We start from the raw sequence: 19407 nt of genomic DNA on the forward strand, positions 1-19407 counted from the left end.
AAGTGGCTGCATGGCTTAGCTTACTAAATGCAAATGCATAAGAGTAATATTCTTAGCATTTCTAGAGCCTACGGCCACACCACACTGAATGCGCCCGATCTCGTCTGATCTCGGAAGCTAAGCAGTGTCGGGCCTAGTTAGTACCTGGATGGGAGACTGCCTGGGAATACCAGGTGCTGTAGGCTTTTTTGTGCTCCAAGTTCAGGAAGTGAGCCATTTCTCAATTGCCTTTCAAAACTGCAAGGTCTAGCCGACTAGATGCTTAAAAGTACAAAACTCACTAGGCCCAGAGCCTACGGCCACACCACACTGAATGCGCCCGATCTCGTCTGATCTCGGAAGCTAAGCAGTGTCGGGCCTAGTTAGTACCTGGATGGGAGACCGCCTGGGAATACCAGGTGCTGTAGGCTATTTTGTGCTCCATGATTAGTAATTGCGCAACTTCTCAATTACTTTTCAAATTTGGTATGTTTCCAAAATAATTTTATCCCGTTTTATAGCGGAAATGTTGGACAACATTATGAGGGCTGGAGCTACCTATTTACATATAATTAGCATACAGGTAGTGTGTTCATGGGTAATAAATCGACTTTCACATGTAATGCAGTACAGAGAATATTGAGTCCTTCAAGAGGCATGAAAGAAAGCCGTTATTGTGTTGATTGTTCTCTCCACCTCCCTGCAACAGAAACAGGATGGATGGATTAAAGTTATCCTACCAGACATAGGAGTCCTGAATGGGCCCACCAGTCTTATATATCTCGCCTGATCAAGCGCTGATCGAGCGATGAGCGTGGTATCATGTTGCAAGTGGCTGCATGGCTTAGCTTACTAAATGCAAATGCATAAGAGTAATATTCTTAGCATTACTCGAGCCTACGGCCACACCACACTGAATGCGCCCAATCTCGTCTGATCTCGGAAGCTAAGCAGTGTCGGGCCTAGTTAGTACCTGGATGGGAGACCGCCTGGGAATACCAGGTGCTGTAGGCTTTTTTGTGCTCCAAGTTCAGGAAGTGAGCCATTTCTCAATTGCCTTTCAAAACTGCAAGGTCTAGCCGACTAGATGCTTAAAAGTACAAAACTCACTAGGCCCAGAGCCTACGGCCACACCACACTGAATGCGCCCGATCTCGTCTGATCTCGAAAGCTAAGCAGTGTCGGGCCTAGTTAGTACCTGGATGGGAGACCGCCTGGGAATACCAGGTGCTGTAGGCTTTTTTGTGCTCCAAGTTCAGGAAGTGAGCCATTTCTCAATTGCCTTTCAAAACTGCAAGGTCTAGCCGACTAGATGCTTAAAAGTACAAAACTCACTAGGACCAGAGCCTACGGCCACACCACACTGAATGCGCCCGATCTCGTCTGATCTCGGAAGCTAAGCAGTGTCGGGCCTGGTTAGTACCTGGATGGGAGACGGCCTGGGAATACCAGGTGCTGTAGGCTTTTTTGTGCTCCAAGTTCAGGAAGTGAGCCATTTCTCAATTGCCTTTCAAAACTGCAAGGTCTAGCCGACTAGATGCTTAAAAGTACAAAACTCACTAGGACCAGAGCCTACGGCCACACCACACTGAATGCGCCCGATCTCGTCTGATCTCGGAAGCTAAGCAGTGTCGGGCCTAGTTAGTACCTGGATGGGAGACCGCCTGGGAATACCAGGTGCTGTAGGCTTTTTTGTGCTCCAAGTTCAGGAAGTGAGCCATTTCTCAATTGCCTTTCAAAACTGCAAGGTCTAGCCGACTAGATGCTTAAAAGTACAAAACTCACTAGGCCCAGAGCCTACGGCCACACCACACTGAATGCGCCCGATCTCGTCTGATCTCGGAAGCTAAGCAGTGTCGGGCCTAGTTAGTACCTGGATGGGAGACCGCCTGGGAATACCAGGTGCTGTAGGCTATTTTGTGCTCCATGATTAGTAATTGCACAACTTCTCAATTACTTTTCAAATTTGGTATGTTTCCAAAATAATTTTATCCCGTTTTATAGCGGAAATGTTGGACAACATTATGAGGGCTGGAGCTACCTATTTACATATAATTAGCATACAGGTAGTGTGTTCATGGGTAATAAATCGACTTTCACATGTAATGCAGTACAGAGAATATTGAGTCCTTCAAGAGGCATGAAAGAAAGCCGTTATTGTGTTGATTGTTCTCTCCACCTCCCTGCAACAGAAACAGGATGGATGGATTAAAGTTATCCTACCAGACATAGGAGTCCTGAATGGGCCCACCAGTCTTATATATCTCGCCTGATCGAGCGCTGATCGAGCGATGAGCGTGGTATCATGTTGCAAGTGGCTGCATGGCTTAGCTTACTAAATGCAAATGCATAAGAGTAATATTCTTAGCATTACTAGAGCCTACGGCCACACCAGACTGAATGCGCCCGATCTCGTCTGATCTCGGAAGCTAAGCAGTGTCGGGCCTAGTTAGTACCTGGATGGGAGACAGCCTGGGAATACCAGGTGCTGTAGGCTTTTTTGTGCTCCAAGTTCAGGAAGTGAGCCATTTCTCAATTGCCTTTCAAAACTGCAAGGTCTAGCCGACTAGATGCTTAAAAGTACAAAACTCACTAGGCCCAGAGCCTACGGCCACACCACACTGAATGCGCCCGATCTCGTCTGATCTCGGAAGCTAAGCAGTGTCGGGCCTAGTTAGTACCTGGATGGGAGACCGCCTGGGAATACCAGGTGCTGTAGGCTTTTTTGTGCTCCAAGTTCAGGAAGTGAGCCATTTCTCAATTGCCTTTCAAAACTGCAAGGTCTAGCCGACTAGATGCTTAAAAGTACAAAACTCACTAGGACCAGAGCCTACGGCCACACCACACTGAATGCGCCCGATCTCGTCTGATCTCAGAAGCTAAGCAGTGTCGGGCCTAGTTAGTACCTGGATGGGAGACCGCCTGGGAATACCAGGTGCTGTAGGCTTTTTTGTGCTCCAAGTTCAGGAAGTGAGCCATTTCTCAATTGCCTTTCAAAACTGCAAGGTCTAGCCGACTAGATGCTTAAAAGTACAAAACTCACTAGGCCCAGAGCCTACGGCCACACCACACTGAATGCGCCCGATCTCGTCTGATCTCGTAAGCTAAGCAGTGTCGGGCCTAGTTAGTACCTGGATGGGAGACCGCCTGGGAATACCAGGTGCTGTAGGCTATTTTGTGCTCCATGATTAGTAATTGCACAACTTCTCAATTACTTTTCAAATTTGGTATGTTTCCAAAATAATTTTATCCCGTTTTATAGCGGAAATGTTGGACAACATTATGAGGGCTGGAGCTACCTATTTACATATAATTAGCATACAGGTAGTGTGTTCATGGGTAATAAATCGACTTTCACATGTAATGCAGTACAGAGAATATTGAGTCCTTCAAGAGGCATGAAAGAAAGCCGTTATTGTGTTGATTGTTCTCTCCACCTCCCTGCAACAGAAACAGGATGGATGGATTAAAGTTATCCTACCAGACATAGGAGTCCTGAATGGGCCCACCAGTCTTATATATCTCGCCTGATCGAGCCTGATCGAGCGATGAGCGTGGTATCATGTTGCAAGTGGCTGCATGGCTTAGCTTACTAAATGCAAATGCATAAGAGTAATATTCTTAGCATTTCTAGAGCCTACGGCCACACCACACTGAATGCGCCCGATCTCGTCTGATCTCAGAAGCTAAGCAGTGTCGGGCCTAGTTAGTACCTGGATGGGAGACTGCCTGGGAATACCAGGTGCTGTAGGCTTTTTTGTGCTCCAAGTTCAGGAAGTGAGCCATTTCTCAATTGCCTTTCAAAACTGCAAGGTCTAGCCGACTAGATGCTTAAAAGTACAAAACTCACTAGGCCCAGAGCCTACGGCCACACCACACTGAATGCGCCCGATCTCGTCTGATCTCGGAAGCTAAGCAGTGTCGGGCCTAGTTAGTACCTGGATGGGAGACCGCCTGGGAATACCAGGTGCTGTAGGCTATTTTGTGCTCCATGATTAGTAATTGCGCAACTTCTCAATTACTTTTCAAATTTGGTATGTTTCCAAAATAATTTTATCCCGTTTTATAGCGGAAATGTTGGACAACATTATGAGGGCTGGAGCTACCTATTTACATATAATTAGCATACAGGTAGTGTGTTCATGGGTAATAAATCGACTTTCACATGTAATGCAGTACAGAGAATATTGAGTCCTTCAAGAGGCATGAAAGAAAGCCGTTATTGTGTTGATTGTTCTCTCCACCTCCCTGCAACAGAAACAGGATGGATGGATTAAAGTTATCCTACCAGACATAGGAGTCCTGAATGGGCCCACCAGTCTTATATATCTCGCCTGATCAAGCGCTGATCGAGCGATGAGCGTGGTATCATGTTGCAAGTGGCTGCATGGCTTAGCTTACTAAATGCAAATGCATAAGAGTAATATTCTTAGCATTACTCGAGCCTACGGCCACACCACACTGAATGCGCCCAATCTCGTCTGATCTCGGAAGCTAAGCAGTGTCGGGCCTAGTTAGTACCTGGATGGGAGACCGCCTGGGAATACCAGGTGCTGTAGGCTTTTTTGTGCTCCAAGTTCAGGAAGTGAGCCATTTCTCAATTGCCTTTCAAAACTGCAAGGTCTAGCCGACTAGATGCTTAAAAGTACAAAACTCACTAGGCCCAGAGCCTACGGCCACACCACACTGAATGCGCCCGATCTCGTCTGATCTCGAAAGCTAAGCAGTGTCGGGCCTAGTTAGTACCTGGATGGGAGACCGCCTGGGAATACCAGGTGCTGTAGGCTTTTTTGTGCTCCAAGTTCAGGAAGTGAGCCATTTCTCAATTGCCTTTCAAAACTGCAAGGTCTAGCCGACTAGATGCTTAAAAGTACAAAACTCACTAGGACCAGAGCCTACGGCCACACCACACTGAATGCGCCCGATCTCGTCTGATCTCGGAAGCTAAGCAGTGTCGGGCCTGGTTAGTACCTGGATGGGAGACCGCCTGGGAATACCAGGTGCTGTAGGCTTTTTTGTGCTCCAAGTTCAGGAAGTGAGCCATTTCTCAATTGCCTTTCAAAACTGCAAGGTCTAGCCGACTAGATGCTTAAAAGTACAAAACTCACTAGGCCCTGAGCCTACGGCCACACCACACTGAATGCGCCCGATCTCGTCTGATCTCGGAAGCTAAGCAGTGTCGGGCCTAGTTAGTACCTGGATGGGAGACCGCCTGGGAATACCAGGTGCTGTAGGCTATTTTGTGCTCCATGATTAGTAATTGCACAACTTCTCAATTACTTTTCAAATTTGGTATATTTCCAAAATAATTTTATCCCGTTTTATAGCGGAAATGTTGGACAACATTATGAGGGCTGGAGCTACCTATTTACATATAATTAGCATACAGGTAGTGTGTTCATGGGTAATAAATCGACTTTCACATGTAATGCAGTACAGAGAATATTGAGTCCTTCAAGAGGCATGAAAGAAAGCCGTTATTGTGTTGATTGTTCTCTCCACCTCCCTGCAACAGAAACAGGATGGATGGATTAAAGTTATCCTACCAGACATAGGAGTCCTGAATGGGCCCACCAGTCTTATATATCTCGCCTGATCGAGCGCTGATCGAGCGATGAGCGTGGTATCATGTTGCAAGTGGCTGCATGGCTTAGCTTACTAAATGCAAATGCATAAGAGTAATATTCTTAGCATTACTAGAGCCTACGGCCACACCAGACTGAATGCGCCCGATCTCGTCTGATCTCGGAAGCTCAGTGTCGGGCCTAGTTAGTACCTGGATGGGAGACCGCCTGGGAATACCAGGTGCTGTAGGCTTTTTTGTGCTCCAAGTTCAGGAAGTGAGCCATTTCTCAATTGCCTTTCAAAACTGCAAGGTCTAGCCGACTAGATGCTTAAAAGTACAAAACTCACTAGGCCCAGAGCCTACGGCCACACCACACTGAATGCGCCCGATCTCGTCTGATCTCGGAAGCTAAGCAGTGTCGGGCCTAGTTAATACCTGGATGGGAGACCGCCTGGGAATACCAGGTGCTGTAGGCTTTTTTGTGCTCCAAGTTCAGGAAGTGAGCCATTTCTCAATTGCCTTTCAAAACTGCAAGGTCTAGCCGACTAGATGCTTAAAAGTACAAAACTCACTAGGACCAGAGCCTACGGCCACACCACACTGAATGCGCCCGATCTCGTCTGATCTCGGAAGCTAAGCAGTGTCGGGCCTAGTTAGTACCTGGATGGGAGACCGCCTGGGAATACCAGGTGCTGTAGGCTATTTTGTGCTCCATGATTAGTAATTGCACAACTTCTCAATTACTTTTCAAATTTGGTATGTTTCCAAAATAATTTTATCCCGTTTTATAGCGGAAATGTTGGACAACATTATGAGGGCTGGAGCTACCTATTTACATATAATTAGCATACAGGTAGTGTGTTCATGGGTAATAAATCGACTTTCACATGTAATGCAGTACAGAGAATATTGAGTCCTTCAAGAGGCATGAAAGAAAGCCGTTATTGTGTTGATTGTTCTCTCCATCTCCCTGCAACAGAAACAGGATGGATGGATTAAAGTTATCCTACCAGACATAGGAGTCCTGAATGGGCCCACCAGTCTTATATATCTCGCCTGATCGAGCCTGATCGAGCGCTGATCGAGCGATGAGCGTGGTATCATGTTGCAAGTGGCTGCATGGCTTAGCTTACTAAATGCAAATGCATAAGAGTAATATTCTTAGCATTTCTAGAGCCTACGGCCACACCACACTGAATGCGCCCGATCTCGTCTGATCTCGGAAGCTAAGCAGTGTCGGGCCTAGTTAGTACCTGGATGGGAGACCGCCTGGGAATACCAGGTGCTGTAGGCTTTTTTGTGCTCCAAGTTCAGGAAGTGAGCCATTTCTCAATTGCCTTTCAAAACTGCAAGGTCTAGCCGACTAGATGCTTAAAAGTACAAAACTCACTAGGCCCAGATCCTACGGCCACACCACACTGAATGCGCCCGATCTCGTCTGATCTCGGAAGCTAAGCAGTGTCGGGCCTAGTTAGTACCTGGATGGGAGACCGCCTGGGAATACCAGGTGCTGTAGGCTATTTTGTGCTCCATGATTAGTAATTGCACAACTTCTCAATTACTTTTCAAATTTGGTATGTTTCCAAAATAATTTTATCCCGTTTTATAGCGGAAATGTTGGACAACATTATGAGGGCTGGAGCTACCTATTTACATATAATTAGCATACAGGTAGTGTGTTCATGGGTAATAAATCGACTTTCACATGTAATGCAGTACAGAGAATATTGAGTCCTTCAAGAGGCATGAAAGAAAGCCGTTATTGTGTTGATTGTTCTCTCCACCTCCCTGCAACAGAAACAGGATGGATGGATTAAAGTTATCCTACCAGACATAGGAGTCCTGAATGGGCCCACCAGTCTTATATATCTCGCCTGATCGAGCCTGATCGAGCGATGAGCGTGGTATCATGTTGCAAGTGGCTGCATGGCTTAGCTTACTAAATGCAAATGCATAAGAGTAATATTCTTAGCATTTCTAGAGCCTATGGCCACACCACACTGAATGCGCCCAATCTCGTCTGATCTCGGAAGCTAAGCAGTGTCGGGCCTAGTTAGTACCTGGATGGGAGACCGCCTGGGAATACCAGGTGCTGTAGGCTTTTTTGTGCTCCAAGTTCAGGAAGTGAGCCATTTCTCAATTGCCTTTCAAAACTGCAAGGTCTAGCCGACTAGATGCTTAAAAGTACAAAACTCACTAGGCCCAGAGCCTACGGCCACACCACACTGAATGCGCCCGATCTCGTCTGATCTCGGAAGCTAAGCAGTGTCGGGCCTAGTTAGTACCTGGATGGGAGACCGCCTGGGAATACCAGGTGCTGTAGGCTTTTTTGTGCTCCAAGTTCAGGAAGTGAGCCATTTCTCAATTGCCTTTCAAAACTGCAAGGTCTAGCCGACTAGATGCTTAAAAGTACAAAACTCACTAGGACCAGAGCCTACGGCCACACCACACTGAATGCGCCCGATCTCGTCTGATCTCAGAAGCTAAGCAGTGTCGGGCCTAGTTAGTACCTGGATGGGAGACCGCCTGGGAATACCAGGTGCTGTAGGCTTTTTTGTGCTCCAAGTTCAGGAAGTGAGCCATTTCTCAATTGCCTTTCAAAACTGCAAGGTCTAGCCGACTAGATGCTTAAAAGTACAAAACTCACTAGGCCCAGAGCCTACGGCCACACCACACTGAATGCGCCCGATCTCGTCTGATCTCGTAAGCTAAGCAGTGTCGGGCCTAGTTAGTACCTGGATGGGAGACCGCCTGGGAATACCAGGTGCTGTAGGCTATTTTGTGCTCCATGATTAGTAATTGCACAACTTCTCAATTACTTTTCAAATTTGGTATGTTTCCAAAATAATTTTATCCCGTTTTATAGCGGAAATGTTGGACAACATTATGAGGGCTGGAGCTACCTATTTACATATAATTAGCATACAGGTAGTGTGTTCATGGGTAATAAATCGACTTTCACATGTAATGCAGTACAGAGAATATTGAGTCCTTCAAGAGGCATGAAAGAAAGCCGTTATTGTGTTGATTGTTCTCTCCACCTCCCTGCAACAGAAACAGGATGGATGGATTAAAGTTATCCTACCAGACATAGGAGTCCTGAATGGGCCCACCAGTCTTATATATCTCGCCTGATCGAGCCTGATCGAGCGATGAGCGTGGTATCATGTTGCAAGTGGCTGCATGGCTTAGCTTACTAAATGCAAATGCATAAGAGTAATATTCTTAGCATTTCTAGAGCCTACGGCCACACCACACTGAATGCGCCCGATCTCGTCTGATCTCGGAAGCTAAGCAGTGTCGGGCCTAGTTAGTACCTGGATGGGAGACTGCCTGGGAATACCAGGTGCTGTAGGCTTTTTTGTGCTCCAAGTTCAGGAAGTGAGCCATTTCTCAATTGCCTTTCAAAACTGCAAGGTCTAGCCGACTAGATGCTTAAAAGTACAAAACTCACTAGGCCCAGAGCCTACGGCCACACCACACTGAATGCGCCCGATCTCGTCTGATCTCGGAAGCTAAGCAGTGTCGGGCCTAGTTAGTACCTGGATGGGAGACCGCCTGGGAATACCAGGTGCTGTAGGCTATTTTGTGCTCCATGATTAGTAATTGCGCAACTTCTCAATTACTTTTCAAATTTGGTATGTTTCCAAAATAATTTTATCCCGTTTTATAGCGGAAATGTTGGACAACATTATGAGGGCTGGAGCTACCTATTTACATATAATTAGCATACAGGTAGTGTGTTCATGGGTAATAAATCGACTTTCACATGTAATGCAGTACAGAGAATATTGAGTCCTTCAAGAGGCATGAAAGAAAGCCGTTATTGTGTTGATTGTTCTCTCCACCTCCCTGCAACAGAAACAGGATGGATGGATTAAAGTTATCCTACCAGACATAGGAGTCCTGAATGGGCCCACCAGTCTTATATATCTCGCCTGATCAAGCGCTGATCGAGCGATGAGCGTGGTATCATGTTGCAAGTGGCTGCATGGCTTAGCTTACTAAATGCAAATGCATAAGAGTAATATTCTTAGCATTACTCGAGCCTACGGCCACACCACACTGAATGCGCCCAATCTCGTCTGATCTCGGAAGCTAAGCAGTGTCGGGCCTAGTTAGTACCTGGATGGGAGACCGCCTGGGAATACCAGGTGCTGTAGGCTTTTTTGTGCTCCAAGTTCAGGAAGTGAGCCATTTCTCAATTGCCTTTCAAAACTGCAAGGTCTAGCCGACTAGATGCTTAAAAGTACAAAACTCACTAGGCCCAGAGCCTACGGCCACACCACACTGAATGCGCCCGATCTCGTCTGATCTCGGAAGCTAAGCAGTGTCGGGCCTAGTTAGTACCTGGATGGGAGACCGCCTGGGAATACCAGGTGCTGTAGGCTTTTTTGTGCTCCAAGTTCAGGAAGTGAGCCATTTCTCAATTGCCTTTCAAAACTGCAAGGTCTAGCCGACTAGATGCTTAAAAGTACAAAACTCACTAGGACCAGAGCCTACGGCCACACCACACTGAATGCGCCCGATCTCGTCTGATCTCGGAAGCTAAGCAGTGTCGGGCCTAGTTAGTACCTGGATGGGAGACCGCCTGGGAATACCAGGTGCTGTAGGCTTTTTTGTGCTCCAAGTTCAGGAAGTGAGCCATTTCTCAATTGCCTTTCAAAACTGCAAGGTCTAGCCGACTAGATGCTTAAAAGTACAAAACTCACTAGGCCCAGAGCCTACGGCCACACCACACTGAATGCGCCCGATCTCGTCTGATCTCGTAAGCTAAGCAGTGTCGGGCCTAGTTAGTACCTGGATGGGAGACCGCCTGGGAATACCAGGTGCTGTAGGCTATTTTGTGCTCCATGATTAGTAATTGCACAACTTCTCAATTACTTTTCAAATTTGGTATGTTTCCAAAATAATTTTATCCCGTTTTATAGCGGAAATGTTGGACAACATTATGAGGGCTGGAGCTACCTATTTACATATAATTAGCATACAGGTAGTGTGTTCATGGGTAATAAATCGACTTTCACATGTAATGCAGTACAGAGAATATTGAGTCCTTCAAGAGGCATGAAAGAAAGCCGTTATTGTGTTGATTGTTCTCTCCACCTCCCTGCAACAGAAACAGGATGGATGGATTAAAGTTATCCTACCAGACATAGGAGTCCTGAATGGGCCCACCAGTCTTATATATCTCGCCTGATCGAGCCTGATCGAGCGATGAGCGTGGTATCATGTTGCAAGTGGCTGCATGGCTTAGCTTACTAAATGCAAATGCATAAGAGTAATATTCTTAGCATTTCTAGAGCCTACGGCCACACCACACTGAATGCGCCCAATCTCGTCTGATCTCGGAAGCTAAGCAGTGTCGGGCCTAGTTAGTACCTGGATGGGAGACCGCCTGGGAATACCAGGTGCTGTAGGCTTTTTTGTGCTCCAAGTTCAGGAAGTGAGCCATTTCTCAATTGCCTTTCAAAACTGCAAGGTCTAGCCGACTAGATGCTTAAAAGTACAAAACTCACTAGGCCCAGAGCCTACGGCCACACCACACTGAATGCGCCCGATCTCGTCTGTTCTCGGAAGCTAAGCAGTGTCGGGCCTAGTTAGTACCTGGATGGGAGACCGCCTGGGAATACCAGGTGCTGTAGGCTATTTTGTGCTCCATGATTAGTAATTGCACAACTTCTCAATTACTTTTCAAATTTGGTATGTTTCCAAAATAATTTTATCCCGTTTTATAGCGGAAATGTTGGACAACATTATGAGGGCTGGAGCTACCTATTTACATATAATTAGCATACAGGTAGTGTGTTCATGGGTAATAAATCGACTTTCACATGTAATGCAGTACAGAGAATATTGAGTCCTTCAAGAGGCATGAAAGAAAGCCGTTATTGTGTTGATTGTTCTCTCCACCTCCCTGCAACAGAAACAGGATGGATGGATTAAAGTTATCCTACCAGACATAGGAGTCCTGAATGGGCCCACCAGTCTTATATATCTCGCCTGATCGAGCCTGATCGAGCGATGAGCGTGGTATCATGTTGCAAGTGGCTGCATGGCTTAGCTTACTAAATGCAAATGCATAAGAGTAATATTCTTAGCATTTCTAGAGCCTACGGCCACACCACACTGAATGCGCCCAATCTCGTCTGATCTCGGAAGCTAAGCAGTGTCAGGCCTAGTTAGTACCTGGATGGGAGACCGCCTGGGAATACCAGGTGCTGTAGGCTTTTTTGTGCTCCAAGTTCAGGAAGTGAGCCATTTCTCAATTGCCTTTCAAAACTGCAAGGTCTAGCCGACTAGATGCTTAAAAGTACAAAACTCACTAGGCCCAGAGCCTACGGCCACACCACACTGAATGCGCCCGATCTCGTCTGATCTCGGAAGCTAAGCAGTGTCGGGCCTAGTTAGTACCTGGATGGGAGACCGCCTGGGAATACCAGGTGCTGTAGGCTTTTTTGTGCTCCAAGTTCAGGAAGTGAGCCATTTCTCAATTGCCTTTCAAAACTGCAAGGTCTAGCCGACTAGATGCTTAAAAGTACAAAACTCACTAGGACCAGAGCCTACGGCCACACCACACTGAATGCGCCCGATCTCGTCTGATCTCAGAAGCTAAGCAGTGTCGGGCCTAGTTAGTACCTGGATGGGAGACCGCCTGGGAATACCAGGTGCTGTAGGCTTTTTTGTGCTCCAAGTTCAGGAAGTGAGCCATTTCTCAATTGCCTTTCAAAACTGCAAGGTCTAGCCGACTAGATGCTTAAAAGTACAAAACTCACTAGCCCCAGAGCCTACGGCCACACCACACTGAATGCGCCCGATCTCGTCTGATCTCGTAAGCTAAGCAGTGTCGGGCCTAGTTAGTACCTGGATGGGAGACCGCCTGGGAATACCAGGTGCTGTAGGCTATTTTGTGCTCCATGATTAGTAATTGCACAACTTCTCAATTACTTTTCAAATTTGGTATGTTTCCAAAATAATTTTATCCCGTTTTATAGCGGAAATGTTGGACAACATTATGAGGGCTGGAGCTACCTATTTACATATAATTAGCATACAGGTAGTGTGTTCATGGGTAATAAATCGACTTTCACATGTAATGCAGTACAGAGAATATTGAGTCCTTCAAGAGGCATGAAAGAAAGCCGTTATTGTGTTGATTGTTCTCTCCACCTCCCTGCAACAGAAACAGGATGGATGGATTAAAGTTATCCTACCAGACATAGGAGTCCTGAATGGGCCCACCAGTCTTATATATCTCGCCTGATCGAGCCTGATCGAGCGATGAGCGTGGTATCATGTTGCAAGTGGCTGCATGGCTTAGCTTACTAAATGCAAATGCATAAGAGTAATATTCTTAGCATTTCTAGAGCCTACGGCCACACCACACTGAATGCGCCCGATCTCGTCTGATCTCGGAAGCTAAGCAGTGTCGGGCCTAGTTAGTACCTGGATGGGAGACTGCCTGGGAATACCAGGTGCTGTAGGCTTTTTTGTGCTCCAAGTTCAGGAAGTGAGCCATTTCTCAATTGCCTTTCAAAACTGCAAGGTCTAGCCGACTAGATGCTTAAAAGTACAAAACTCACTAGGCCCAGAGCCTACGGCCACACCACACTGAATGCGCCCGATCTCGTCTGATCTCGGAAGCTAAGCAGTGTCGGGCCTAGTTAGTACCTGGATGGGAGACCGCCTGGGAATACCAGGTGCTGTAGGCTATTTTGTGCTCCATGATTAGTAATTGCGCAACTTCTCAATTACTTTTCAAATTTGGTATGTTTCCAAAATAATTTTATCCCGTTTTATAGCGGAAATGTTGGACAACATTATGAGGGCTGGAGCTACCTATTTACATATAATTAGCATACAGGTAGTGTGTTCATGGGTAATAAATCGACTTTCACATGTAATGCAGTACAGAGAATATTGAGTCCTTCAAGAGGCATGAAAGAAAGCCGTTATTGTGTTGATTGTTCTCTCCACCTCCCTGCAACAGAAACAGGATGGATGGATTAAAGTTATCCTACCAGACATAGGAGTCCTGAATGGGCCCACCAGTCTTATATATCTCGCCTGATCAAGCGCTGATCGAGCGATGAGCGTGGTATCATGTTGCAAGTGGCTGCATGGCTTAGCTTACTAAATGCAAATGCATAAGAGTAATATTCTTAGCATTACTCGAGCCTACGGCCACACCACACTGAATGCGCCCAATCTCGTCTGATCTCGGAAGCTAAGCAGTGTCGGGCCTAGTTAGTACCTGGATGGGAGACCGCCTGGGAATACCAGGTGCTGTAGGCTTTTTTGTGCTCCAAGTTCAGGAAGTGAGCCATTTCTCAATTGCCTTTCAAAACTGCAAGGTCTAGCCGACTAGATGCTTAAAAGTACAAAACTCACTAGGCCCAGAGCCTACGGCCACACCACACTGAATGCGCCCGATCTCGTCTGATCTCGAAAGCTAAGCAGTGTCGGGCCTAGTTAGTACCTGGATGGGAGACCGCCTGGGAATACCAGGTGCTGTAGGCTTTTTTGTGCTCCAAGTTCAGGAAGTGAGCCATTTCTCAATTGCCTTTCAAAACTGCAAGGTCTAGCCGACTAGATGCTTAAAAGTACAAAACTCACTAGGACCAGAGCCTACGGCCACACCACACTGAATGCGCCCGATCTCGTCTGATCTTGGAAGCTAAGCAGTGTCGGGCCTGGTTAGTACCTGGATGGGAGACGGCCTGGGAATACCAGGTGCTGTAGGCTTTTTTGTGCTCCAAGTTCAGGAAGTGAGCCATTTCTCAATTGCCTTTCAAAACTGCAAGGTCTAGCCGACTAGATGCTTAAAAGTACAAAACTCACTAGGACCAGAGCCTACGGCCACACCACACTGAATGCGCCCGATCTCGTCTGATCTCGGAAGCTAAGCAGTGTCGGGCCTAGTTAGTACCTGGATGGGAGACCGCCTGGGAATACCAGGTGCTGTAGGCTTTTTTGTGCTCCAAGTTCAGGAAGTGAGCCATTTCTCAATTGCCTTTCAAAACTGCAAGGTCTAGCCGACTAGATGCTTAAAAGTACAAAACTCACTAGGCCCAGAGCCTACGGCCACACCACACTGAATGCGCCCGATCTCGTCTGATCTCGGAAGCTAAGCAGTGTCGGGCCTAGTTAGTACCTGGATGGGAGACCGCCTGGGAATACCAGGTGCTGTAGGCTATTTTGTGCTCCATGATTAGTAATTGCACAACTTCTCAATTACTTTTCAAATTTGGTATGTTTCCAAAATAATTTTATCCCGTTTTATAGCGGAAATGTTGGACAACATTATGAGGGCTGGAGCTACCTATTTACATATAATTAGCATACAGGTAGTGTGTTCATGGGTAATAAATCGACTTTCACATGTAATGCAGTACAGAGAATATTGAGTCCTTCAAGAGGCATGAAAGAAAGCCGTTATTGTGTTGATTGTTCTCTCCACCTCCCTGCAACAGAAACAGGATGGATGGATTAAAGTTATCCTACCAGACATAGGAGTCCTGAATGGGCCCACCAGTCTTATATATCTCGCCTGATCGAGCGCTGATCGAGCGATGAGCGTGGTATCATGTTGCAAGTGGCTGCATGGCTTAGCTTACTAAATGCAAATGCATAAGAGTAATATTCTTAGCATTACTAGAGCCTACGGCCACACCAGACTGAATGCGCCCGATCTCGTCTGATCTCGGAAGCTAAGCAGTGTCGGGCCTAGTTAGTACCTGGATGGGAGACAGCCTGGGAATACCAGGTGCTGTAGGCTTTTTTGTGCTCCAAGTTCAGGAAGTGAGCCATTTCTCAATTGCCTTTCAAAACTGCAAGGTCTAGCCGACTAGATGCTTAAAAGTACAAAACTCACTAGGCCCAGAGCCTACGGCCACACCACACTGAATGCGCCCGATCTCGTCTGATCTCGAAAGCTAAGCAGTGTCGGGCCTAGTTAGTACCTGGATGGGAGACCGCCTGGGAATACCAGGTGCTGTAGGCTTTTTTGTGCTCCAAGTTCAGGAAGTGAGCCATTTCTCAATTGCCTTTCAAAACTGCAAGGTCTAGCCGACTAGATGCTTAAAAGTACAAAACTCACTAGGACCAGAGCCTACGGCCACACCACACTGAATGCGCCCGATCTCGTCTGATCTCGGAAGCTAAGCAGTGTCGGGCCTAGTTAGTACCTGGATGGGAGACCGCCTGGGAATACCAGGTGCTGTAGGCTATTTTGTGCTCCATGATTAGTAATTGCACAACTTCTCAATTACTTTTCAAATTTGGTATGTTTCCAAAATAATTTTATCCCGTTTTATAGCGGAAATGTTGGACAACATTATGAGGGCTGGAGCTACCTATTTACATATAATTAGCATACAGGTAGTGTGTTCATGGGTAATAAATCGACTTTCACATGTAATGCAGTACAGAGAATATTGAGTCCTTCAAGAGGCATGAAAGAAAGCCGTTATTGTGTTGATTGTTCTCTCCACAACCCTGCAACAGAAACAGGATGGATGGATTAAAGTTATCCTACCAGACATAGGAGTCCTGAATGGGCCCACCAGTCTTATATATCTCGCCTGATCGAGCGATGAGCGTGGTATCATGTTGCAAGTGGCTGCATGGCTTAGCTTACTAAATGCAAATGCATAAGAGTAATATTCTTAGCATTTCTAGAGCCTACGGCCACACCACACTGAATGCGCCCGATCTCGTCTGATCTCGGAAGCTAAGCAGTGTTGGGCCTAGTTAGTACCTGGATGGGAGACCGCCTGGGAATACCAGGTGCTGTAGGCTTTTTTGTGCTCCAAGTTCAGGAAGTGAGCCATTTCTCAATTGCCTTTCAAAACTGCAAGGTCTAGCCGACTAGATGCTTAAAAGTATAAAACTCACTAGGCCCAGAGCCTACGGCCACACCACACTGAATGCGCCCGATCTCGTCTGATCTCGGAAGCTAAGCAGTGTCGGGCCTAGTTAGTACCTGGATGGGAGACCGCCTGGGAATACCAGGTGCTGTAGGCTTTTTTGTGCTCCAAGTTCAGGAAGTGAGCCATTTCTCAATTGCCTTTCAAAACTGCAAGGTCTAGCCGACTAGATGCTTAAAAGTACAAAACTCACTAGGACCAGAGCCTACGGCCACACCACACTGAATGCGCCCGATCTCGTCTGATCTCAGAAGCTAAGCAGTGTCGGGCCTAGTTAGTACCTGGATGGGAGACCGCCTGGGAATACCAGGTGCTGTAGGCTTTTTTGTGCTCCAAGTTCAGGAAGTGAGCCATTTCTCAATTACCTTTCAACACTGCAAGGTCTAGCCGACTAGATGCTTAAAAGTACAAAACTCACTAGGCCCAGAGCCTACGGCCACACCACACTGAATGCGCCCGATCTCGTCTGATCTCGGAAGCTAAGCAGTGTCGGGCCTAGTTAGTACCTGGATGGGAGACCGCCTGGGAATACCAGGTGCTGTAGGCTATTTTGTGCTCCATGATTAGTAATTGCACAACTTCTCAATTACTTTTCAAATTTGGTATGTTTCCAAAATAATTTTATCCCGTTTTATAGCGGAAATGTTGGACAACATTATGAGGGCTGGAGCTACCTATTTACATATAATTAGCATACAGGTAGTGTGTTCATGGGTAATAAATCGACTTTCACATGTAATGCAGTACAGAGAATATTGAGTCCTTCAAGAGGCATGAAAGAAAGCCGTTATTGTGTTGATTGTTCTCTCCACCTCCCTGCAACAGAAACAGGATGGATGGATTAAAGTTATCCTACCAGACATAGGAGTCCTGAATGGGCCCACCAGTCTTATATATCTCGCCTGATCTCGCCTGATCGAGCCTGATCGAGCGATGAGCGTGGTATCATGTTGCAAGTGGCTGCATGGCTTAGCTTACTAAATGCAAATGCATAAGAGTAATATTCTTAGCATTTCTAGAGCCTACGGCCACACCACACTGAATGCGCCCGATCTCGTCTGATCTCGGAAGCTAAGCAGTGTCATGCCTAGTTAGTACCTGGATGGGAGACTGCCTGGGAATACCAGGTGCTGTAGGCTTTTTTGTGCTCCAAGTTCAGGAAGTGAGCCATTTCTCAATTGCCTTTCAAAACTGCAAGGTCTAGCCGACTAGATGCTTAAAAGTACAAAACTCACTAGGCCCAGAGCCTACGGCCACACCACACTGAATGCGCCCGATCTCGTCTGATCTCGGAAGCTAAGCAGTGTCGGGCCTAGTTAGTACCTGTATGGGAGACCGCCTGGGAATACCAGGTGCTGTAGGCTATTTTGTGCTCCATGATTAGTAATTGCGCAACTTCTCAATTACTTTTCAAATTTGGTATGTTTCCAAAATAATTTTATCCCGTTTTATAGCGGAAATGTTGGACAACATTATGAGGGCTGGAGCTACCTATTTACATATAATTAGCATACAGGTAGTGTGTTCATGGGTAATAAATCGACTTTCACATGTAATGCAGTACAGAGAATATTGAGTCCTTCAAGAGGCATGAAAGAAAGCCGTTATTGTGTTGATTGTTCTCTCCACCTCCCTGCAACAGAAACAGGATGGATGGATTAAAGTTATCCTACCAGACATAGGAGTCCTGAATGGGCCCACCAGTCTTATATATCTCGCCTGATCAAGCGCTGATCGAGCGATGAGCGTGGTATCATGTTGCAAGTGGCTGCATGGCTTAGCTTACTAAATGCAAATGCATAAGAGTAATATTCTTAGCATTACTCGAGCCTACGGCCACACCACACTGAATGCGCCCGATCTCGTCTGATCTCGGAAGCTAAGCAGTGTCGGGCCTAGTTAGTACCTGGATGGGAGACCGCCTGGGAATACCAGGTGCTGTAGGCTTTTTTGTGCTCCAAGTTCAGGAAGTGAGCCATTTCTCAATTGCCTTTCAAAACTGCAAGGTCTAGCCGACTAGATGCTTAAAAGTACAAAACTCACTAGGCCCAGAGCCTACGGCCACACCACACTGAATGCGCCCGATCTCGTCTGATCTCGGAAGCTAAGCAGTGTCAGGCCTAGTTAGTACCTGGATGGGAGACCGCCTGGGAATACCAGGTGCTGTAGGCTTTTTTGTGCTCCAAGTTCAGGAAGTGAGCCATTTCTCAATTGCCTTTCAAAACTGCAAGGTCTAGCCGACTAGATGCTTAAAAGTACAAAACTCACTGGGACCAGAGCCTACGGCCACACCACACTGAATGCGCCCGATCTCGTCTGATCTTGGAAGCTAAGCAGTGTCGGGCCTAGTTAGTACCTGGATGGGAGACTGCCTGGGAATACCAGGTGCTGTAGGCTTTTTTGTGCTCCAAGTTCAGGAAGTGAGCCATTTCTCAATTGCAAAACTGCAAGGTCTAGCCGACTAGATGCTTAAAAGTACAAAACTCACTAGGCCCTGAGCCTACGGCCACACCACACTGAATGCGCCCGATCTCGTCTGATCTCGGAAGCTAAGCAGTGTCGGGCCTAGTTAGTACCTGGATGGGAGACCGCCTGGGAATACCAGGTGCTGTAGGCTATTTTGTGCTCCATGATTAGTAATTGCACAACTTCTCAATTACTTTTCAAATTTGGTATGTTTCCAAAATAATTTTATCCCGTTTTATAGCGGAAATGTTGGACAACATTATGAGGGCTGGAGCTACCTATTTACATATAATTAGCATACAGGTAGTGTGTTCATGGGTAATAAATCGACTTTCACATGTAATGCAGTACAGAGAATATTGAGTCCTTCAAGAGGCATGAAAGAAAGCCGTTATTGTGTTGATTGTTCTCTCCACCTCCCTGCAACAGAAACAGGATGGATGGATTAAAGTTATCCTACCAGACATA

The 19407-nt window shown here is 46.6% G+C and overlaps 56 non-coding genes and 2 pseudogenes across 56 annotated transcripts; all 58 read left to right on the top strand.

Annotated features, from left to right (window-relative positions):
- The first annotated feature begins 66 nt into the window (after positions 1-66).
- LOC138478528 (5S ribosomal RNA) lies at positions 67-185 on the top strand. The gene has a single exon (XR_011272387.1). It is a non-coding gene; the product is annotated as a 5S ribosomal RNA (ribosomal RNA).
- A 106-nt stretch (positions 186-291) lies between these two features.
- On the top strand, positions 292-410 carry LOC138477035 (5S ribosomal RNA). Its single transcript, XR_011271032.1, has one exon. It is a non-coding gene; the product is annotated as a 5S ribosomal RNA (ribosomal RNA).
- A 464-nt stretch (positions 411-874) lies between these two features.
- On the top strand, positions 875-993 carry LOC138479362 (5S ribosomal RNA). The gene has a single exon (XR_011273144.1). It is a non-coding gene; the product is annotated as a 5S ribosomal RNA (ribosomal RNA).
- Positions 994-1099: 106 nt separating this feature from the next.
- On the top strand, positions 1100-1218 carry LOC138478238 (5S ribosomal RNA). Its single transcript, XR_011272124.1, has one exon. It is a non-coding gene; the product is annotated as a 5S ribosomal RNA (ribosomal RNA).
- A 106-nt stretch (positions 1219-1324) lies between these two features.
- On the top strand, positions 1325-1443 carry LOC138477888 (5S ribosomal RNA). Its single transcript, XR_011271806.1, has one exon. It is a non-coding gene; the product is annotated as a 5S ribosomal RNA (ribosomal RNA).
- A 106-nt stretch (positions 1444-1549) lies between these two features.
- Positions 1550-1668, top strand: LOC138477036 (5S ribosomal RNA). The gene has a single exon (XR_011271033.1). It is a non-coding gene; the product is annotated as a 5S ribosomal RNA (ribosomal RNA).
- Positions 1669-1774: 106 nt separating this feature from the next.
- LOC138477037 (5S ribosomal RNA) lies at positions 1775-1893 on the top strand. Its single transcript, XR_011271034.1, has one exon. It is a non-coding gene; the product is annotated as a 5S ribosomal RNA (ribosomal RNA).
- Positions 1894-2357: 464 nt separating this feature from the next.
- LOC138480413 (5S ribosomal RNA) lies at positions 2358-2476 on the top strand. The gene has a single exon (XR_011274090.1). It is a non-coding gene; the product is annotated as a 5S ribosomal RNA (ribosomal RNA).
- Positions 2477-2582: 106 nt separating this feature from the next.
- LOC138477038 (5S ribosomal RNA) lies at positions 2583-2701 on the top strand. The gene has a single exon (XR_011271035.1). It is a non-coding gene; the product is annotated as a 5S ribosomal RNA (ribosomal RNA).
- A 106-nt stretch (positions 2702-2807) lies between these two features.
- LOC138479022 (5S ribosomal RNA) lies at positions 2808-2926 on the top strand. The gene has a single exon (XR_011272835.1). It is a non-coding gene; the product is annotated as a 5S ribosomal RNA (ribosomal RNA).
- Positions 2927-3032: 106 nt separating this feature from the next.
- LOC138479128 (5S ribosomal RNA) lies at positions 3033-3151 on the top strand. The gene has a single exon (XR_011272931.1). It is a non-coding gene; the product is annotated as a 5S ribosomal RNA (ribosomal RNA).
- A 463-nt stretch (positions 3152-3614) lies between these two features.
- Positions 3615-3733, top strand: LOC138480066 (5S ribosomal RNA). The gene has a single exon (XR_011273783.1). It is a non-coding gene; the product is annotated as a 5S ribosomal RNA (ribosomal RNA).
- A 106-nt stretch (positions 3734-3839) lies between these two features.
- Positions 3840-3958, top strand: LOC138477041 (5S ribosomal RNA). The gene has a single exon (XR_011271037.1). It is a non-coding gene; the product is annotated as a 5S ribosomal RNA (ribosomal RNA).
- A 464-nt stretch (positions 3959-4422) lies between these two features.
- LOC138479363 (5S ribosomal RNA) lies at positions 4423-4541 on the top strand. The gene has a single exon (XR_011273145.1). It is a non-coding gene; the product is annotated as a 5S ribosomal RNA (ribosomal RNA).
- A 106-nt stretch (positions 4542-4647) lies between these two features.
- On the top strand, positions 4648-4766 carry LOC138478240 (5S ribosomal RNA). The gene has a single exon (XR_011272126.1). It is a non-coding gene; the product is annotated as a 5S ribosomal RNA (ribosomal RNA).
- Positions 4767-4872: 106 nt separating this feature from the next.
- LOC138478539 (5S ribosomal RNA) lies at positions 4873-4991 on the top strand. Its single transcript, XR_011272397.1, has one exon. It is a non-coding gene; the product is annotated as a 5S ribosomal RNA (ribosomal RNA).
- A 106-nt stretch (positions 4992-5097) lies between these two features.
- Positions 5098-5216, top strand: LOC138477042 (5S ribosomal RNA). The gene has a single exon (XR_011271038.1). It is a non-coding gene; the product is annotated as a 5S ribosomal RNA (ribosomal RNA).
- A 464-nt stretch (positions 5217-5680) lies between these two features.
- Positions 5681-5796, top strand: LOC138474194 (5S ribosomal RNA; annotated as a pseudogene).
- Positions 5797-5902: 106 nt separating this feature from the next.
- Positions 5903-6021, top strand: LOC138478809 (5S ribosomal RNA). Its single transcript, XR_011272641.1, has one exon. It is a non-coding gene; the product is annotated as a 5S ribosomal RNA (ribosomal RNA).
- A 106-nt stretch (positions 6022-6127) lies between these two features.
- Positions 6128-6246, top strand: LOC138477043 (5S ribosomal RNA). Its single transcript, XR_011271039.1, has one exon. It is a non-coding gene; the product is annotated as a 5S ribosomal RNA (ribosomal RNA).
- A 474-nt stretch (positions 6247-6720) lies between these two features.
- Positions 6721-6839, top strand: LOC138477044 (5S ribosomal RNA). The gene has a single exon (XR_011271040.1). It is a non-coding gene; the product is annotated as a 5S ribosomal RNA (ribosomal RNA).
- A 106-nt stretch (positions 6840-6945) lies between these two features.
- On the top strand, positions 6946-7064 carry LOC138478121 (5S ribosomal RNA). The gene has a single exon (XR_011272017.1). It is a non-coding gene; the product is annotated as a 5S ribosomal RNA (ribosomal RNA).
- A 463-nt stretch (positions 7065-7527) lies between these two features.
- LOC138479886 (5S ribosomal RNA) lies at positions 7528-7646 on the top strand. Its single transcript, XR_011273619.1, has one exon. It is a non-coding gene; the product is annotated as a 5S ribosomal RNA (ribosomal RNA).
- A 106-nt stretch (positions 7647-7752) lies between these two features.
- On the top strand, positions 7753-7871 carry LOC138477045 (5S ribosomal RNA). Its single transcript, XR_011271041.1, has one exon. It is a non-coding gene; the product is annotated as a 5S ribosomal RNA (ribosomal RNA).
- A 106-nt stretch (positions 7872-7977) lies between these two features.
- LOC138479025 (5S ribosomal RNA) lies at positions 7978-8096 on the top strand. Its single transcript, XR_011272837.1, has one exon. It is a non-coding gene; the product is annotated as a 5S ribosomal RNA (ribosomal RNA).
- A 106-nt stretch (positions 8097-8202) lies between these two features.
- LOC138479129 (5S ribosomal RNA) lies at positions 8203-8321 on the top strand. Its single transcript, XR_011272932.1, has one exon. It is a non-coding gene; the product is annotated as a 5S ribosomal RNA (ribosomal RNA).
- Positions 8322-8784: 463 nt separating this feature from the next.
- LOC138478529 (5S ribosomal RNA) lies at positions 8785-8903 on the top strand. Its single transcript, XR_011272388.1, has one exon. It is a non-coding gene; the product is annotated as a 5S ribosomal RNA (ribosomal RNA).
- A 106-nt stretch (positions 8904-9009) lies between these two features.
- Positions 9010-9128, top strand: LOC138477046 (5S ribosomal RNA). The gene has a single exon (XR_011271042.1). It is a non-coding gene; the product is annotated as a 5S ribosomal RNA (ribosomal RNA).
- Positions 9129-9592: 464 nt separating this feature from the next.
- Positions 9593-9711, top strand: LOC138479364 (5S ribosomal RNA). The gene has a single exon (XR_011273146.1). It is a non-coding gene; the product is annotated as a 5S ribosomal RNA (ribosomal RNA).
- Positions 9712-9817: 106 nt separating this feature from the next.
- On the top strand, positions 9818-9936 carry LOC138477047 (5S ribosomal RNA). The gene has a single exon (XR_011271043.1). It is a non-coding gene; the product is annotated as a 5S ribosomal RNA (ribosomal RNA).
- Positions 9937-10042: 106 nt separating this feature from the next.
- On the top strand, positions 10043-10161 carry LOC138477048 (5S ribosomal RNA). Its single transcript, XR_011271044.1, has one exon. It is a non-coding gene; the product is annotated as a 5S ribosomal RNA (ribosomal RNA).
- Positions 10162-10267: 106 nt separating this feature from the next.
- LOC138479130 (5S ribosomal RNA) lies at positions 10268-10386 on the top strand. The gene has a single exon (XR_011272933.1). It is a non-coding gene; the product is annotated as a 5S ribosomal RNA (ribosomal RNA).
- Positions 10387-10849: 463 nt separating this feature from the next.
- On the top strand, positions 10850-10968 carry LOC138479367 (5S ribosomal RNA). The gene has a single exon (XR_011273148.1). It is a non-coding gene; the product is annotated as a 5S ribosomal RNA (ribosomal RNA).
- A 106-nt stretch (positions 10969-11074) lies between these two features.
- On the top strand, positions 11075-11193 carry LOC138478746 (5S ribosomal RNA). The gene has a single exon (XR_011272585.1). It is a non-coding gene; the product is annotated as a 5S ribosomal RNA (ribosomal RNA).
- Positions 11194-11656: 463 nt separating this feature from the next.
- LOC138480292 (5S ribosomal RNA) lies at positions 11657-11775 on the top strand. Its single transcript, XR_011273980.1, has one exon. It is a non-coding gene; the product is annotated as a 5S ribosomal RNA (ribosomal RNA).
- Positions 11776-11881: 106 nt separating this feature from the next.
- Positions 11882-12000, top strand: LOC138477049 (5S ribosomal RNA). The gene has a single exon (XR_011271045.1). It is a non-coding gene; the product is annotated as a 5S ribosomal RNA (ribosomal RNA).
- A 106-nt stretch (positions 12001-12106) lies between these two features.
- Positions 12107-12225, top strand: LOC138479026 (5S ribosomal RNA). The gene has a single exon (XR_011272838.1). It is a non-coding gene; the product is annotated as a 5S ribosomal RNA (ribosomal RNA).
- A 106-nt stretch (positions 12226-12331) lies between these two features.
- LOC138479131 (5S ribosomal RNA) lies at positions 12332-12450 on the top strand. Its single transcript, XR_011272934.1, has one exon. It is a non-coding gene; the product is annotated as a 5S ribosomal RNA (ribosomal RNA).
- A 463-nt stretch (positions 12451-12913) lies between these two features.
- LOC138478530 (5S ribosomal RNA) lies at positions 12914-13032 on the top strand. The gene has a single exon (XR_011272389.1). It is a non-coding gene; the product is annotated as a 5S ribosomal RNA (ribosomal RNA).
- Positions 13033-13138: 106 nt separating this feature from the next.
- LOC138477050 (5S ribosomal RNA) lies at positions 13139-13257 on the top strand. Its single transcript, XR_011271046.1, has one exon. It is a non-coding gene; the product is annotated as a 5S ribosomal RNA (ribosomal RNA).
- Positions 13258-13721: 464 nt separating this feature from the next.
- On the top strand, positions 13722-13840 carry LOC138479368 (5S ribosomal RNA). Its single transcript, XR_011273149.1, has one exon. It is a non-coding gene; the product is annotated as a 5S ribosomal RNA (ribosomal RNA).
- A 106-nt stretch (positions 13841-13946) lies between these two features.
- LOC138478242 (5S ribosomal RNA) lies at positions 13947-14065 on the top strand. Its single transcript, XR_011272127.1, has one exon. It is a non-coding gene; the product is annotated as a 5S ribosomal RNA (ribosomal RNA).
- A 106-nt stretch (positions 14066-14171) lies between these two features.
- LOC138479374 (5S ribosomal RNA) lies at positions 14172-14290 on the top strand. The gene has a single exon (XR_011273155.1). It is a non-coding gene; the product is annotated as a 5S ribosomal RNA (ribosomal RNA).
- A 106-nt stretch (positions 14291-14396) lies between these two features.
- LOC138477053 (5S ribosomal RNA) lies at positions 14397-14515 on the top strand. Its single transcript, XR_011271048.1, has one exon. It is a non-coding gene; the product is annotated as a 5S ribosomal RNA (ribosomal RNA).
- A 106-nt stretch (positions 14516-14621) lies between these two features.
- Positions 14622-14740, top strand: LOC138477054 (5S ribosomal RNA). Its single transcript, XR_011271049.1, has one exon. It is a non-coding gene; the product is annotated as a 5S ribosomal RNA (ribosomal RNA).
- Positions 14741-15204: 464 nt separating this feature from the next.
- LOC138480414 (5S ribosomal RNA) lies at positions 15205-15323 on the top strand. The gene has a single exon (XR_011274091.1). It is a non-coding gene; the product is annotated as a 5S ribosomal RNA (ribosomal RNA).
- A 106-nt stretch (positions 15324-15429) lies between these two features.
- LOC138478243 (5S ribosomal RNA) lies at positions 15430-15548 on the top strand. The gene has a single exon (XR_011272128.1). It is a non-coding gene; the product is annotated as a 5S ribosomal RNA (ribosomal RNA).
- A 106-nt stretch (positions 15549-15654) lies between these two features.
- On the top strand, positions 15655-15773 carry LOC138477055 (5S ribosomal RNA). Its single transcript, XR_011271050.1, has one exon. It is a non-coding gene; the product is annotated as a 5S ribosomal RNA (ribosomal RNA).
- Positions 15774-16226: 453 nt separating this feature from the next.
- On the top strand, positions 16227-16345 carry LOC138476011 (5S ribosomal RNA). Its single transcript, XR_011270102.1, has one exon. It is a non-coding gene; the product is annotated as a 5S ribosomal RNA (ribosomal RNA).
- A 106-nt stretch (positions 16346-16451) lies between these two features.
- LOC138477056 (5S ribosomal RNA) lies at positions 16452-16570 on the top strand. The gene has a single exon (XR_011271051.1). It is a non-coding gene; the product is annotated as a 5S ribosomal RNA (ribosomal RNA).
- A 106-nt stretch (positions 16571-16676) lies between these two features.
- Positions 16677-16795, top strand: LOC138479027 (5S ribosomal RNA). The gene has a single exon (XR_011272839.1). It is a non-coding gene; the product is annotated as a 5S ribosomal RNA (ribosomal RNA).
- A 106-nt stretch (positions 16796-16901) lies between these two features.
- LOC138477057 (5S ribosomal RNA) lies at positions 16902-17020 on the top strand. The gene has a single exon (XR_011271052.1). It is a non-coding gene; the product is annotated as a 5S ribosomal RNA (ribosomal RNA).
- Positions 17021-17493: 473 nt separating this feature from the next.
- Positions 17494-17612, top strand: LOC138473868 (5S ribosomal RNA; annotated as a pseudogene).
- A 106-nt stretch (positions 17613-17718) lies between these two features.
- Positions 17719-17837, top strand: LOC138478185 (5S ribosomal RNA). The gene has a single exon (XR_011272076.1). It is a non-coding gene; the product is annotated as a 5S ribosomal RNA (ribosomal RNA).
- A 464-nt stretch (positions 17838-18301) lies between these two features.
- LOC138477058 (5S ribosomal RNA) lies at positions 18302-18420 on the top strand. The gene has a single exon (XR_011271053.1). It is a non-coding gene; the product is annotated as a 5S ribosomal RNA (ribosomal RNA).
- Positions 18421-18526: 106 nt separating this feature from the next.
- LOC138478942 (5S ribosomal RNA) lies at positions 18527-18645 on the top strand. The gene has a single exon (XR_011272762.1). It is a non-coding gene; the product is annotated as a 5S ribosomal RNA (ribosomal RNA).
- A 106-nt stretch (positions 18646-18751) lies between these two features.
- LOC138479803 (5S ribosomal RNA) lies at positions 18752-18870 on the top strand. The gene has a single exon (XR_011273544.1). It is a non-coding gene; the product is annotated as a 5S ribosomal RNA (ribosomal RNA).
- A 101-nt stretch (positions 18871-18971) lies between these two features.
- Positions 18972-19090, top strand: LOC138477059 (5S ribosomal RNA). The gene has a single exon (XR_011271054.1). It is a non-coding gene; the product is annotated as a 5S ribosomal RNA (ribosomal RNA).
- Positions 19091-19407: the final 317 nt, after the last annotated feature.

Source organism: Ambystoma mexicanum, chromosome 8 (genome assembly GCF_040938575.1).
Source record: "Ambystoma mexicanum isolate Mex_15411 chromosome 8, UKY_AmexF1_1, whole genome shotgun sequence".
NCBI lineage: Eukaryota > Metazoa > Chordata > Amphibia > Caudata > Ambystomatidae > Ambystoma > Ambystoma mexicanum.